Consider the following 16,959-nt stretch of genomic DNA (forward strand, 5'->3'; position numbering starts at 1 on the left):
AACAACAAAAAGACTCCAGGGAACCTAGATATGGGAAAATAAAAATACAGAACACAGGGAGGAGTCGCCACAATTGAAAGGTGACCTACTATGGGTTGCCACACATTTTAGAAACCTGAAAAGCGTGATAAATTTAAACCTAATATATTTGCAATAGAGAAAACCACCAAATCGTGGGCATTTAAAGTAAAACTTCCTGCCACAATGTAGATTTACCCTGTATTTCATATATTAGCAAATAAGGCGGAAGAAGGTTCATGTTTCACCTACACCTTGTGATCGTAAAAGGAATCCCAGAATATGAAATTCGAATTTTAGATTTAAAGTGAATTAAGGGTAAGATTTTGTACCTGGTAGATTCCAGAAACTATATTCCTGAAGGTAGGTCATGGGTGCTAGTGAATTATATTCATGCAGCTTGATTGGTACGAGGATTTCGTCAGCAATTACCTTACACATATAAGACGAATGGAAGCATTCTAGGAGGAGTGTACTATCCTACTTCAGTCAGTCGCTATCGATATTGCTGTAGGTGAATGACAGGCTCTCAGGTGTCAGCCTCATGATCTGTCTTACCTTGTGAGAGTTCATTTCCAGTGTACTACCACCTTATGGACTGATTTTATGAAAAGATTAAAAAAATATATATAGTCGCCAGTTATAGGGAGTACTTTTCATTGTGCAGCCGCTTGTAGAAGCCTATTCTTCGTAGGCATCTCAGGACTACCTTGGCATGTTGAATAGACACCCCCCCCTCCAAAACCACACACCGATCCAATATTCTTTAAAGAGCACATTAGAGTCTGTTACTCCACTTGCAAAACAGTGTTTGTTTTGTAATCAGAAGTGATGTGCTCTGGTCAGGCACCTGATTTTGCATGCTTACTTGTTCTTGTGCTGCAGGAGAGAAGATAGTAAGCCTCGATTTAGCAATACACTGCTGTGTAGAGGGTAGTTGGACAGAGTTAATCATAGACCAGATTTATTATTTTTGAATGTGGAGAGACTGTGAAAGACTTTGAGGTTTCTCTTTTTACCACTCCTTTTTTAAAGCGCAAAGGACACGCGAGTTCTATTGTTATCCATTAGAGCCCCAATATCTCGGAGGTACTCATATTGACAAAATTCAAATTGAAGGAAAAGCCAGGTTGTTTAACGACATCCTCATTATAATTGTTCATGTAACAAGCAATCAGTTGCACTATACACCAAGAAGGCTCTTAACAATCAGTAAGGGAGGGAACAGTCTGGAGTTGGGATGTTGTGTAAGACACAGCCATGGTTAGACAAATATGATAACAGTATCGTGTTGGGACAAGAATGTCAACTGCATAGTGTACTTCCTACCCACAGTGGCATACTGCTTATGAAACTTTGGTGAACATGGCTTGACTCTTATTTAGCCGGTGCTCAGAGGTTAATTAAAGGTCCAGAACCTGCTTTGTAGCCCAAAGCATTCGGTCAAAGAGCAGAGGACCACAACCCATGCCCAGGACAGGTCACAAAGTCGTGGTGGCAGCACACCAAGTTTTTATAGATCATAGTGTAACCAGAATGTTTTCTCTGTGTCAAGTGAAGGGTGGTCTGCTAATCAGTCTCCTGCAAAGTTCTGCCGATCTGTGAAACGCAGACCCTTGCACTGTAATTCTGTGTACGTGTTGGTGCAGTAAGTATGTACCATATTTGTGGTAGTACAACTTTATGAGAGGTGACAGTTGTAATATTCAGATTAGTGGGACCCATTTTGATGGCTCGTGGCTTAGCAAAGCACAAGATAGAGGGTGGGTACAGCTTCCCCAGAGAGTGCAATTGCATTGTTTTGGCTGGAGGGTGAAGACCCAGACTGAAATAAAGGAGGACAGAGAAAGAGCTTCACTAAGAAATTCAACGCGGGCCATGTTAGCAAAGAGCTGCTGATTATTTATTTTCTCAGCCCTGCTGTTTAGTGGCTATTAGGGGTGGGAGTGTAGTTTCTGTTGTTGAAGGTGAGGACATTTCTGTGCACGCCCTGTCTTTATCTCTGTCCCAGATTACTGATTTAAGGAGGCTGATGCAGAGTCCCCAGACTACTTTGTACCCTTGTTTTGGACACCCATGCTTGGAGCCAACATCTCTGCTACCTGCTGTGAAAGTAATCACCTTGCACAAAGGATGTGTCCGAGTCAGGAAATGACATTTCAAAAGAAAAGCTCCCCAAACTGGTTCTGAAACTGCTTCCAGTGGATCCAGATCCCACATCTACACAATGTGTGTGAAAGTGAGATCCAGACCACCCCACTTTGTTCGAGTTGCACCTTTTCATGATCATAGAAGGGATTACTCAGCAGAGTACTCAAAGGACTGCTGTGAGGCTAGGACTGGTGTCTGCATCCCAACCAGTCTCTCAGAGGCGAAGGGACATCATCTAAAGTCTGAACTTTATGCTGGAGGAGATGAGGGGCTGCCTAGAAGCCTACTTGCCTGTCTGCCAAGAAATGAATGTTTGTGGCCCTGCAGGAAGAGAGACTGGCATGAGGAGTAATCAGAGAAAACAATGGTGTAGGATTAAAGTACCATCTTTACTTCAAAAGATAAGCACTGACCTGAACAATACACTATTGTGTCTGATTGTGAACTGCTCAGTTCTTAGCTGTTCTCTCCCACACTAATACCTGGAAAGCCTTTGACTGCTCGTCAGAAGTACGACAGTCACTGTACTTCGTCCACTCTGCAGAACCACAGTACGACGGACCCCAGTGGCAAACAACCTAAATCACTATAGTGAGACCCCGTGGCCCTATTGCCTCCATCCCCCCCAAACTGGGTCCGACATTTTTCAGTATACCTACACTTAGTATACACCGCCATCGTTGAGTTGGTGCTTGGCTACTAATTTTCACATCTATGCAGAGAGTAAAAGCTTAGTGAGATTCACCGTACGTCTTTCAGGACACTGGTTGCTAGGGACTTCAAGTATACTTCTTGCTGGGACTGCTTCGCTGCATCAACGTCCACATGCCTAAGCAACGAGTTTTAACAATGACTAGTCCGGTTTTTATTCTTTGGAGGTTGGTAAAATACGTTTTGTGGAGATAATACTATTTGTTAATCTCAGAGTAATGAGGCACCAACATCTGCAGTCGCAAACACAGTAAAATGGCAAGCTACATAACACATGCTTTCACATCACTGCTTTACACTTTGAACATGCTAATTGAACAGGAAGAATAGGCAAGCATCATCCGCCTGTTTGCTACAGGGGACTGATATTAGGCTCAATATATAGAAATGACGAGGGATTGTATATCAGCAGGTCGCCTTTGATGAAGCAAAGTAATGAACAAGATTTTGTTCAAACTTGTGAAGTTAACCTCTCATAACAATAACTGAATTAATAAGCATGTGGTGAATGTATTAATCAACTTAGTTTAAAAATTGCATTCATTTATACACGCGGGATTAACGAATGTGCTTTATGTTGCAAACGCAAAGAGAAAAATAAACTAACTTTGTCTATTGTCTTTGTCAGTATTAAATGCGGCTGTTAAATTAATGGCATGTTCTTATTTTGTGTGCTTATGTTATGTCCTTTTTGTGAAAAAAGCTCGAGGAGTTCGTTCAGTTCAAAGAAAAAAATTAATTATGATGCTGCTTGTTTGTGCTTTGCTAGGTAACATAATTAACGGGTTTAATTAGTATTGGGGGCGGGTATCAGAATGGGTCTCAATTCTTTAATTAATTGATGTCTTGTGTTTGTTTAATAATAGTTTCCAAGTGAGGCCTAGAGGTGGTTCAGAAAATGGTTGCAGACGCTAAGCTTGTCCAGAGTGGAGCCCTGCACATGCGCAGCTGTGAAGATTTTTACTGCATCGACTTTAATAATTGAAAAAGCAGTTCTCCGGCTGAGTTGAACGTGCTCAGAAAGTAAAGGCTCAAGGACAGGAACTTTAAAGTTCTGCCAAGGCTAGGAAGTGATATGTTCAAGACTCGGGAAAAGTATCAATCTTGAGGAAGCCGAAAGACATGGAAGTGAGAGACAATAGGGCTTATGTGAAGCCTGAACTTGGTTAAGAATTGGTGATGACCTAATTGTGGACTGACACAGGTCAGCCAATGGGAAGTCTGGATTTCCACGAAAGTATGTAAAATGTAGTAAGTTTAGCTACAAAGTTAGGTATAAAAACCTGACACCATGAGTAGAGAATTGGCTTGCTGTTCCGATTCCTGAATGACGTGACATGCTGTTGGACGTTTGGCGCACGTAAGGACAGCAGACTTTAAAAATGATTTTTCCTTTGTAGGTGAAGTGAGAAATAGACAGGGAAAAAGATTTAGGGAATGAAAACTGTTATTTTGCTAATGATTCATGTTTCTGAATTTGCTTTAAAGGTGTCAGTTTATTAAATCACTTCCTTATTAAAATGCTGCTTTCTTATTTGCTTATAAAATAAAGATTCTAAAACGTAAATGCTTTTATTCTTTGAAAATAAAGTTAATAAAATTAGATTTGAAGTGACAAGATGGTCTTGTTTATTCATGGTCTAGTTTCCATCAGTTGATCCATTCGCCTATAGTGGCTTGATTATAAATGATATATGTTTAAAACCATGGTGAAAATAAATAAACTGCAGTTGTATATAATAGTGTAAATAAATTAAGTGTAGTCTTCATTAATCAGGCCACATGATTCAGTCGCTCAAAAATTGTCGCATTGGTGTTATGGGCCTATATATGTGTTTCTTGATTAATGGTGAGTATTGAGGTGATAGATAGTGTTATTGAGACAGTTTTCCAAACGGAGCGCTGGATCACCTTTGAGGTGTGCAGCAAGTGGTGGCGTCACCAGATGGACAATAGATGATTGAGAGACTATTCGGTTTAAATATATGGACTTGCCCTGTAATTATCTGGTGTAGCATGCAGTGCTGAAAGATTCACATGCTCTGTCTACCCCCTCGCCATCTAGTGTTGGGCTCAAACATTTGCAACTTTTTCTTTCCCAAGGAGTTTTTAGTCGCAAGTCCTTTTGGGACTCCTCCCTTGGTCTACAATGCACCAGTACAACTGCGCCACCTCAGATTGTTTTCCTATCGAATGGGTTAGTATTGTGAGTGTAGTATCAAAGACAACTATAATGTGTATTTTGAAAGGATGAGGGGATAGCAAAGAATAAAGATATCTGTTGTCATCCCTGGTGTCTGGGGAGGGTGTATGAGAGCCGACAGCACCACATGCTACGAAAAGACAGTTACAGGATAAGTAACTTTTTCTGTTCGCTACATTAATGGCTGTAGATACACATGTTCTGCATAGACTGTAAAGGAGTTTATCCCTAAAGTAATGCTGTGGAGAAGATGATGCAAAAGTTTGACAGCTGTTACAAGATTTTAGCTGGGCATCAGGACTCTGGATTGCTGCAGACTGTCTCAAGTATTTTGGAGTATTTGTATCCCCCCCACACATTAGGTGGGCGCATACCCCTGACCCTGTTCTGGCACACCTCAAAGAGACATATGTGTGTGGTCAGGTCTGCCCCTCTACCTCAAGGGTAGGTCTAGCACTTTCAAAATAGTATCACTACTCAGGCTGTTATACAAACAGCAGAATTTCCCATATCCAACCCCCAACAGTGGTTCCGATCAATTAATTATTTTCTCATCAGCTTCCTTTGGGCAGGCGGCATCCCTCGCACTGCCCTAGAGAAATGCATCCAATCTACACATTATGGGGGTATAGCTGCCACAGACATAGAATCTTATTATCTAGCATCACATCTTCTAATCATCAATGATTGATGGTATGGGGTACAGGAGGACCCTGCATGGGGGGTGGAACTCCAGTCATTCGGTATTTTTACAGCAAAAGTGGGTGTGAGGGTCTTCCACCGGCAACAGGTGTTATCATGCAACGGATGGGGTGGGGGAAAGACTGAGAAGGGACACTGCTGTGGCATGGTTGTTGGCTGTTACAGATGGCCACACTCTAGGGCTTTTGAAAGTGGAACCCAATAGGCATCTCTACACTGGTCGACATCTTGAGTGGGACGATCCTCAAATTATTTCAGACCCTGCAAACAGATTACCAACCCCACTGAAGACAGTTTCATCGCTATTTGCAACTCCACCACACACTGACCCTGTACATCTCAGACTGTCCCAAACGTGATCCCTTGGAGGGAAAACTCCTTGAGGAAGATTTTGTTGACCGTAAGATTACACAAATCTACCAGACACTTGTCTCCAACTGCCCTGGTGCCTTTGAGGTTATCCGATGGGTATGGGAGGCTGATGTTAGTCTGTTGGAAAATGAGGACTGGAAGGAGGCCCTGGGTGCAACAAGGATTGCAGCCATCACAGCCCGACTCTAGCTAATACAGCTTAAGTACTTACACAGGGAATACTAATATGCATCATCAACTGTGGAGGATTGGGGTGAGTCTCCGCGGCTAGTCTCATGTGTGAGGCAGACATTGGCATATTTCTACATATGGTATGGGGCTGTCCTGCGTTACTATGCTTCTGGAAAGGTGCAGCCGCATGTTTGGGGCAAGGTTCTAGACTGGTCAATTCCAATGGACCCAAAACACATTCTTCTTCATATCTGACACACTGTGGGGAGGGGGGTTATCTGCTCTTCCTTGGTGTGACTCTGGAAAAGAGTGATATAGCGAGGAGTATGAAGGCAATGACCCCCTCAGTCTCCGGCGGCATGGAAGAACGGTCTAGACTATGGCATGGGTCTGGAAGTGGCAGAATACAAGGAGATGTCTACACAAACCCACAAAGGTATGGCAAGTATGGGCGGACTACAGGGGTGTAGTTCTGGACCCTGTCTGAATCACAAGACATGATATAAATGCCGAAATACACCTGTTGAGGGGTAACGTGGGACATTGTAAGCCCGACACAGGACTGGTCTGGAGGATTTTCGATGTTAAATCTAATACTGTGATTTTGGGTAGCGGTGGGGCTAAGCTTTATTGTACAGGTGCATGCAGCTACACAATGTTTTTTTTTTTCCTTACATAGGTTGTTTCACAAATTGTTACCATCATGTCTTCAGAAAAACAATCAAATTAGTTCTTAATACCGTTTGACCTACTGACAGGCTTGGATTTTCACACAGTAGTGCTTTTTGAACATATGGGAAGTTGACAAAGTAGCACCTTTGCTTGTCTGCTCGATGGATAGGTCCTAAAAATGTGAAAGTAATACCCTTTTTGCTCGTGGAGTGTGCTCTAGGGTAGTTGATGTGCACTTGGCTTCAGCATACCAGGTTTATATATATGCATTTGTCAAGCCATCTTACAAAGTCTGACCTGTAGATGGGCAAGGCCAGACTGGCCGGACCGGCCATCAGGTATTTCCTTGGGAGGCTGGAAGGGTGGGGAGCCGGTTTTGCAGAGCTGCACTGTCGGTCCCCAGTAACAAAATCAGCAGAACAGCATAATCCACACCGCACTCACTTTCGCTTCCAGCCTCCCTGTATTTTGAAATATTTTATAGTTTGAAAAGCACTGGCTGCAGAGTTCTTTGTTTATCGAGCGACAATAAAATGTGTCAAGATATTTCTGGTGATTAAATCTTCCTGCTGGAGTTTTGTCTAGTGGCAGTTTTAACTCATCCACAATAGCTCAGAGGATTAATATGCCTGCTTAAAAGAATGTGTATCACACAGATAACAGATGTATTTTATGTGCATAGCTCTGTAGGTTACTGCTTATGTCACAAAGATCCTTTTCTTACAGTGCAGTTCATAAGTTAAAACAGTAATCTACCACAGTGAACTATGAACTGCATGCTACAAGTTAGAAAGTTATATTTTTTCCAGTCTCTCATTATCCTAATGTTGCTACAAAGGATTTGCTGGGGATAAATATATTCTTATTAGTAAATGTAACCATAACCACTGTGCTATGTTTTGAATCCGGAGTTTGTGCTTTTCCAGCCCAAGCACTTAAAAAAAAACCCTACTGAAAGCACAGTTGGTGCTGCTGTAGGGTTGCCATTGGCATGAGGCTGTAGCTCTTAGCCCACCCCTGGAGTGGCTTCTTGGAAAAGTGGATATAGGGCTAGGGGACCAAAGGACACCCATGGGCTTCGCAATTTGTATATTTTTTCTGAGCATCCCATCCACCTCGGAGCCGAAGAGATGCTCGCTATCAAAGAAGACGCCTCCATTTTCCTCCACTCATGTATAGTATCTTTTTTCTGAGCATCCCATCCACCTCGGAGCCGAAGAGATGCTCGCTATCAAAGAAGACGCCTCCATTTTCCTCCACTCATGTATATTCCATGCTCCATGTAAATATATATTTTTTTATACAATAAAAAATTACAGAAATCAGAAAAGGCACATTAAGGAGGTGCTGTTCCAGATCTGGCCAGAATATGGAGCCAAGCACGCCAGCATAGCAGGATGCTGATGTCCCAGGGTGCATCTAGCATCTAGAACACACCTGATGTTAGCATTGAAAATAATTCTGCCATGTGCCAACTCCGGTCTCCTATTCCTGTGGCCTTTGGAAGTTGCTTGATAAGCTTATCCATATGGTACCTGCTGCAGTGCAAGAGGGGGCCTATGTAACTGGCAATGCGCTACTGGGTTGTGGCCCCCTCACTAGTCAGCAGCGTCAATGCGCTTGCTCTCCTTCTCGGGTTGAGGCACATCCCCTGTTGTGTGCATTGAAGCTCCTTTGTGTCCAATACGCACAAGGATACGTATGGCTCATGACCAAGGAAGTAGACTGGGTCGAAAGAGGAGAGCTTTACGAAAATGTTACTCACCCTGTAAGCATCTGTTCTTACAATGCAGAGCTGTAGATTAACATGCTTTGCATACTCCTGCCATCTAGTGATGGGTCTGGATGTTTGCAAGTCGTTTTCTTCGAAGGTAGGTGACTCCTCCTTTTGGTGATAGTGCACATGGCATTGACTCCATTGTTAGATTGCTTTTTCGCAGAGGGTGAGAATGGAGTTAGTAAAGGTAGAATAGAGATATCCATGCGTATGTATATATGGTAAGAAAGAACTGCAACAGCTTTAGGTACCCAGGGAGGCAGGTGGAGCGTATGTGAATCTACAGCTCTACATGCCAAGAACAGATGCTTACTGGGTAAGTAACATTTTCTGGTCGAGGCATGTGAGCTGTAGATCACATGCGTTGCATAGACTATACAACAGTATTCTCCCAAGTAAAGTACTACCTGGCCTACATTAGCTTGTTGCCTTGCTAACACATCTACACAATAGTGTTAGGTGAATGCGTGCAGTGTAGACCATGCTGCTGCCTTACATAAATCAGCTAAAGGAATATTCCCTAAGAAGGCCATAGTAGCCCCTATTTTATGGGTGAAATGCGCTCTAGGGGGTATTATGAATGTTCTTTTCGCTTTTGCAGAACATGTTTGGATACATTTCACGATCCATCTTGCAATGCCCGATTTAGAAATAGGATTGCCTTTGTGTGGGGACGAAAAAGCAACAAAAAGCTGTTTTGCCTTACGAAAATCTTTTGTTCTTTCTACATAATATAGTAAGCTCTTCTAACATCTAGTGTGCTTAAGACTCGTTCTGCTATCGGCTCAGGTAGAGGAAAGAACACAGGTATCTCAACCGATTGATTGATGTGAAAAGCAGAAACCGCTTTAGGTAGAAATTTGGGATTTGTTTGAAGAACCACTTTGTCTTTATGAAGTTGAAAGAAAGACTCTTGGATAGTTAGTGCCTGGAGTCCCCAAATGTCCTTAGGGAAGTGATTGCAATAAGAAAAGCAACCTTCCATGAGAGAAACTGTAACGGACACCTGTGCATTGGTTCAAAAGGTGGACCCATTAGCCTTGTAAGGACTTTGTTCAAATTCCATACTGGTGCAGGTGGCACTCTTGGTGGTATTACTCACTTTAGTCCTTCCATGAAGGCTTTAATCACTGGTCCTCTGAATAGAGATAAGTGTTGTCTGTTTTGTAAGTATGTAGCTACTGCTGCTAACTGCAATTCAATGGATGTATAAACTAATCCAGATTACAGCAAGTGTAAAAGATAACATATGATGTTGTGCACCGAAGCCTCAAGGGGATTGATGTCTTTATTGTTACACTATATAACAAAACATTTCCACTTTGTTGCATAACAAGCCCTAGCAGTACATCTCCTAGCCTGTTTTAGGATATTCATACAGTCTGGTGGTAATTGTAAATAACCAAACTCTATGACTTGGATGTCTGATTTCTCCATGGCTCTGAGTGAGGAGGCTGGAGTTGAGATGCAGCTTTTGGTGTGGAACTACTGAGAGCTCTAACAGGGTGGTGAGCCAAGGTTGACGTGCCCATGTGTTGTTAGCGTTTTAGGACCCTAGTATAATTTTCCCGATTCATGCCCATATATAGGTATAAATCACTCGACCCTTATATAGGCATAGAAAACATAACCATATTTAGACTTAGTCTATGCAGTCCAAATACGGGATGGCTACTTCCACTAGTTCCGAAAATCCACAATGATTTCTTGGAAAAACCAGTCTTCAGCAGTCAGGGACTTCCCCTTGCTTGAATATTAATTTATCCAAGAAATCAAGGAGTTTTCAAAGAACTGAGTCTTTGATGACGTTATTATGTCCAGCCTCACGTCAATCGCGGCACCGTTAAGGTATAAATATGCCCACACTTGCCCAGGCAAACACACAGTGGTTTGGAGCAGTTCGACTAGCTACCTACACGACACAGCTCGCCGCAGCAAGTGCCGAAGGAAGCCGACCCTCCAGCAGACGCACTGAGAGAGACGCTGTCTTTTCCCCAGCCGAGAAATCCAGCTCCAGTGTTTCCAGGCTACCCTTGCTGGTTGCTGGGAAATAGAGTCCTGAGAGAAAGAAATACCAGGCCTCTTTCATTCTAAAACCAAGGTACGGAGCTGATTAGACCCTTAGAGAATTCTTGGATAGATTCTTGGCAAAGAATACTAAAACTAAACTACACCTCACTTAATTCTTCCCTTGTACTAGACCTAGGTTAGGTACACCGGGGTAGGTGTATTTTCGATGCACCAGTTGAGTACTTTTAGTCATTATTTACTAATGTATGTATTTTATGTTATTTTATATGGCTTAGAAACCATACCATGCTTTTACAGTATTATTTTATAATACTCTTCATAATGTACGCATTGTACTTTGCAACCAGTATTACGATTGTAGCAGTTCATTTTCTATGCATGAGAAAGACTGTTCAATAAATACTTTTTATTGAAAACGCCCGTCTCTCTATTTCTCTGCACCTCTGCTGAAACGAAGCATGCACGATTGACTGAGTGAAATACCTATCTATCGTTTCCACGACTCTGAAGAAACGTTTTTATCTCACGAAACAAAGTTGTCATGTTTTAAGCGGTTGTCAGAAACTAATCCCTACTTGTTTATTCGAGAAAGTTTCTAGTGACCTCTGAGCTAGCTGGCACTCACAATTAAGTCTAATATATTCGATAGAGACCTAGTCGACCTCAGTCCTACGTCTTAACTATAGTATATATTATTCCAATGTGCAGAGCCTATTATATATATTATATAGGAACGACACAAGTGGGAGCTATGAGATTAGTTTGAGGGTTGATTGCCTGAGCTTCCAAACTACCAGCGGAATGAGTGGGAGAGGTGGAAAAGCATAGGCAAATATCCCTGACCAGTTCATCAATAGGGGATTGCCTTTGGCGAGCGGGTGTAGGAAACAGGAGGCGAAGCGTGGGCATTTTGATCTTTGGCAAACAGTTCTATCTGAGGAAAGCCCATTCCTGAAAGTAGGGAAGGAGGATTTGGGGATGAAGTTCCCAATCGTGGATTTGCGGTCTCTGTCTGCTGAGAAGGTCTGCAATCTGAGGGTTTACTCCTGGAAGATGTTCTGGTAGGAGATACATTTTGTGATGTATGGCCCATTTCCAAATGGCTTGTGCTAGGCACGACAGTTGGAGAGTGTCTCTTCTCCCCCTCCACCTCCTCCCCCCCCTTTTTGTGCATTATACATTGCTGTCATGACTGTGCGGACTAGGACAGTTTTGCCTATTAGGTGATTTTAAAAGGCTTTGAGCGCTAAAAACACTGCTAGTAGCTCTAAGTGATTGATATGAAGGCTCCTGTACTTTAGGGTCCTTAATCCGTTGATTGGGTGACTTTGTAGGTGAGCGCCCCAAGCAGTGAGCAATGCATGTGCTGTTAGCACTATCTGTGGAGCAGGGTCAAGAATGGGCCGCCCTTTGGATGCATTTTGTGGGTTCCACCACTGAAGAGAGCGACTGTCTACCAACACTGGATTGGTTAATCGACCCGGCGACTGGTTCCACTGAGTAGCTTAGCACTCTTGAAGGAAAGCATGTGAAGTCTTGTGTGGCGAACAATTATAATGCAAGACGTCATCATCCCTAGAAGTTGCATGAAGTCTCTTGCTGGCAATGATTGGTTGGGCTGAAATCGAGTGAGAAGGGACTGGATTCTGTTAATCCTGGCTGTATTGGGAGAAACTAGAGATTTGCGAGTGTCTATTGTGGCTCCCAGGTAAGTTTGTCTGGTCTGGTGGCGCAGTGTTATGTTAGGTTATGTTATGTTAAAAGTTGATTTGTAGAGCGCACAGCTACTCGAATGAGTGTCCCGGCGCTGTAGCAGGATGAAAGGCTCAACCCGAAAAGGGAGCTACACACTGAGGTCTACGCTGAAACAGCCACGTTTTTAGATATTTGCTGAACCCCAGGAGATCCTGGGTTAACCTTAAGTCGATAGGTAGATTGTTCCACAATTTGGCTGCTAGCACCTGGAAAGAGCGGCCCCCGATACTTGCCCGAAAGTATCTGGGGGACCGAGCCAGTTGCAGTGCTGCGGATCTGAGGGCACGGTGAGGGTGATAAAATTGAACTCTTTTTGTGATGTACCCAGCACCTAAATCGTGGAGGGCCTTAACAGCCAGGACCATGGCTTTAAAATGAATCCTCTTGCGGACAGGGAGCCAATGAAGAGACTTCAACTGTGCAGCCATACAGGTTCTAGGACCCAGCATAAGTATGGCTCTGGCTGCGGCGTTCTGGGTCACCTGTAGTCTAGTCAGCAGATACTCAGGCAGACCCAGATAGAGTATATTCACGTAACCCAGCCTGGAGATTATCAGTGTCTTGACCACTGTTTTTCTGTGGGTGGTAGATAGGAGGGGCAGAAACTGTTTCAGCATCTTAAGCAGGCCGAAACATGACCCAGTCACAGATTGGATCTGTGCCTGCATGGAGAGATTTTCGTCAAGCTCCACCCCCAGATTATTCACTGTCTTTACAGGAGACTTGGGAGGGGACATATCAGCGGGCCACCAACTGCGCCAGAGGTTGCTGGGGCGGTGCCCAAAGAAGATAATCTCCGATTTACCAGGGTTGCATTTAAGCTGGTTGTGCTGGAGCCAGGAGAATACCTTTGTAAGGCAGTTAATTGTGTCGCCCTTGAAGTCCATGTCTTTGCCGCTGGTAAAGAGCAGCTGCGTATCGTCGGGATACGATACGATTTTTGCGCCGTGGTTTTCAGCCAGAGTTGCGAGGGGTGTCATGTACAGATTAAAGAGGATGGGGCTCAGAATAGAAGTGGACAAATGCATCCACTGTAGGGGTCTGTGTTTGACCTTATGGTCACAGGTTCTAATCCCGGCAGGTCCACTCAGCCTTTCATCCATATGAGGTCAATAAAATGAGTACCATTGATTTGGGTAACAATATAAATTTGTTATTCAGCGCCTTGAGACTTTCGGGTGATACGTGCGCTATACAAATGTACATGTTATGTTATGTGTGTTGGAAGGCTGTAGATGAGACTTCAACACATTCACTGAAAACCCTAGTTGGTGAAGCAAGTGAATGGTGGTTAGTGCGTGATGGAGACACATTTGGTAAGCACTGGCTTTGATGAGCCAGTTGTCCAAGTATGGGAAGACAAGAATGGACTGAGACTACTGCCAGACATATGGTAAATAGCCTGGGAGCAGTGGTGACTCCAAACGGTAGCACTTTGAATTGGTAATGGTGACCCGCTAACATGAATCTGAGGTATTTGCGACGAGCGGGATGAATTGGAATATGGCAATATGCATCTTTTAAGTTTAGAGTAGACATAAAATCGCACTGCAGTAGAAGCGGAAGCGCTTGTTGAAGTGTTACCATGTGAAAATGTTCTGACAGTATGTAGAGGTTTAGTTCTCGGAGATCCACAATAGGTCTCAAGAAGCCGTCCTTCTTGGGAATGAGAAAGTAAACCCTGTCCCTTGATGTTGTAAGGGCAAAGGTTCTATGTCTCCTTTGGAGAGGAGAGACTGTAATTCTTGCTGAAGTAGATGTAAATGCTCTGGTGACATTTTGTGAGAGCGTGGTGGTATGTTTGGAGGATTGCTGGTAAACTCCAGGCAATAACCATGTTGGATAATTCCTAACACCCATTTGTCTGTGGTGATAGATTGCCAAATGGGGAGGAATTGTAGAAGACATCCCCGACAGGTGTTAAATGATGTGGATGTGTAGGTGGTGGCGGTGAGTTAGTTGGTGAGATTAGTAAAAGACCCAAAGGTGGAGAGGTTGGTGTATGAGAATGTGGTAAAAGAGGAGGTGGAGGATGGCTTTCGAAGCCGGGGTGGAATACATTTTCAATGCCGAAGGAGGCTTTGACTACGGCGTCAAGGATTTCAGCTCTGAAGCGGTTTTCGGCATCGAGCCTGAAGGTTTTAGCTCAGTACCAGTCTTTGGCCGACTCGATCCCAAGCTGGAAGTCTTAGAGACATGTTTCGGTGCCGAGCCAGAGGGCGGGACGTTGGCAATATCTTGTCGGTGCTAACCGTGGCCCGAAGGCGGGGGTGGGTCTGAAGCCTTTTGTTTCGGTTGAATTGGATTTTGGGTTAAGGGGCGTTCAGTACTCACGGTACGTTGACCTTGTGGCACCTCTTCTTCCAACTCTAAGTCGGAACCTGGGATGGAAGCAAGCTCCTCTTGTTCTTCCCTCCTCTGCCCCTTGTGCGTCAAATTTTTGGTCGGATTCTTCACCGAAAATGTCTGGGGTGTATTTGTCATTTTGACTCTGCATCTCGCGACGTCGAGCCCGACGATCACAAAGTATTTTCTTTGATTGGAAAGATCAACACGTGCCGCAGTCTTCCTAGTTGTGCTCCTGAGACTAGCACAAGTTGCACACATAGTGCGAGTCGGTGCACGGATACTTCGCGTGGCACTGAGGACAGAATTTGAATAGAGCACACCCCATCGACTACGAGGGGGGGCCGACGCAGTTAGGCTGAACAGCCTTCCCGAAGATCTTATATCGAAATAGAGGTTTTCCCTCAAAGGATACGATAGGCGGGGAAGTGGAATATGCGTTCGAAACAATACAGACGCGGGTAGAGTGGATTGCGCGCCGAGGTGAACCCGAAGAAACTGTCTCCAAGAGTAGAAAAAAAACAATCTAACAATGGAGTTATTGCCCATGCGTAATATCACCGAAAGGAGGAGTCACCACCACATGACTGGAAAGACTTCTTCGAAGAAAAACAACTTGCAAACATCCGGACGCAACACTAGATGGCAGGAGTTTGCAAAGCATGTGATCTACAGCTCACATGCCTCGAACACAACTTTTTCATCCTGGGGTGATAACATTCACCTTTATCAGCTCTTTAAATAGGTCCACAGTTGTCCTTAGCAGGCCCTGCAACAGAGGGAGGTATTGCATCGGCCTCTCCGTTTTAGACAGTGTTACCATGATAAAATCATCTGCGTCTTGCACCACGTGCATTTTTACGTTGTGGTGCTTGTTCCTTGCAATGGAAGGCACAACAGGCATTGCAGGTGGCCTTGTGTTTTAGCAACGGGCAGAGATCACATACTCAGGGCTTGTCAGGCATGGGGTACTTGGCATTTCAGATTGGGCAGAATCAGAAGAGTCTGAGTTCCATACCTTTTCCCTAAAGTCATACCCCTAGATATAACCAGAGATGTCCAATGTCATCTGCAACAGAAGTGCCCAGTTGCTGTGCACCAACATTCATCAGTCATGGTATGTGGACAGAAGAGCGGAGGAGAAAATCTCTTGGCAGGTGTTGCTCTCAAAGTCTGAGAGTTCGAAAGGGTGGCCCCAAAGAATCCGGTGAAGAACACACCACACCATAGAGCTGGCACTCTAGCATCTGATGTGGAGCCATTGTACTGATGCATTTTGGACTAAGGGAATAGGGTTTGTCACTCTAGACTTTACGAAGAAATACAAGTTGCAAATGTCTGGGGCCAACAATAGATGACAGGAATGAGTCTCCAACCTTTTCTGTAGTGAGAGCTACTTCTGATCAGTGAAAATCATTGTGAGATAATGAAGACTGAACAACTAATGGATTGTTACCAGACACTCCCACCTCTAGCTTCATTGACTTTAAAGCTAATGTCCACAGAATCAAGTAATGTGATTTGAGAAAAAAACTGCTTTGATTAGGGGCACTATGACAGGGCTGCTATGTGTTTCAGTGAGATTGTGCTCTTAGGGGATGTATGAACCAACATATGTGCGTATGAATGGGATATGTGTGTATGAGTGACTGAGAACCAATGTCATATGTGCTTGTGGAACAGGACATACCTTTTGCCATATGTGGCACCGTTACAAGTGTAGCACAAGAATCAAAACATTTTCTATTTTTATTTTTTTTAAATGGGAGAAAATTAAAGTGCAGAAAGATGTTCTACAACAATGGTGGAAATATGGACACCTTTTCTGCACTTTAAATTTCCCCCATTAAAAAAGAAAATCAACGGTATTTTTCAGTTCTACATATGGCACAGTGTCTACTGCCCATACTTTGAAATAGGAGGAAATTAAAATGAAGTGTTAACTTAATCAGTAAGTTAACTTTTCATTTTAATTTTCTCCCATTTAAAAGCATTCAGAAACATAATGTTGTCCTCTGCTCCAATATGGAGTTGACAGGGACTTATTTAA

The sequence above is a fragment of the Lissotriton helveticus genome, chromosome 5_1 (genome assembly GCF_964261635.1).
Source record: "Lissotriton helveticus chromosome 5_1, aLisHel1.1, whole genome shotgun sequence".
Lineage (NCBI taxonomy): Eukaryota > Metazoa > Chordata > Amphibia > Caudata > Salamandridae > Lissotriton > Lissotriton helveticus.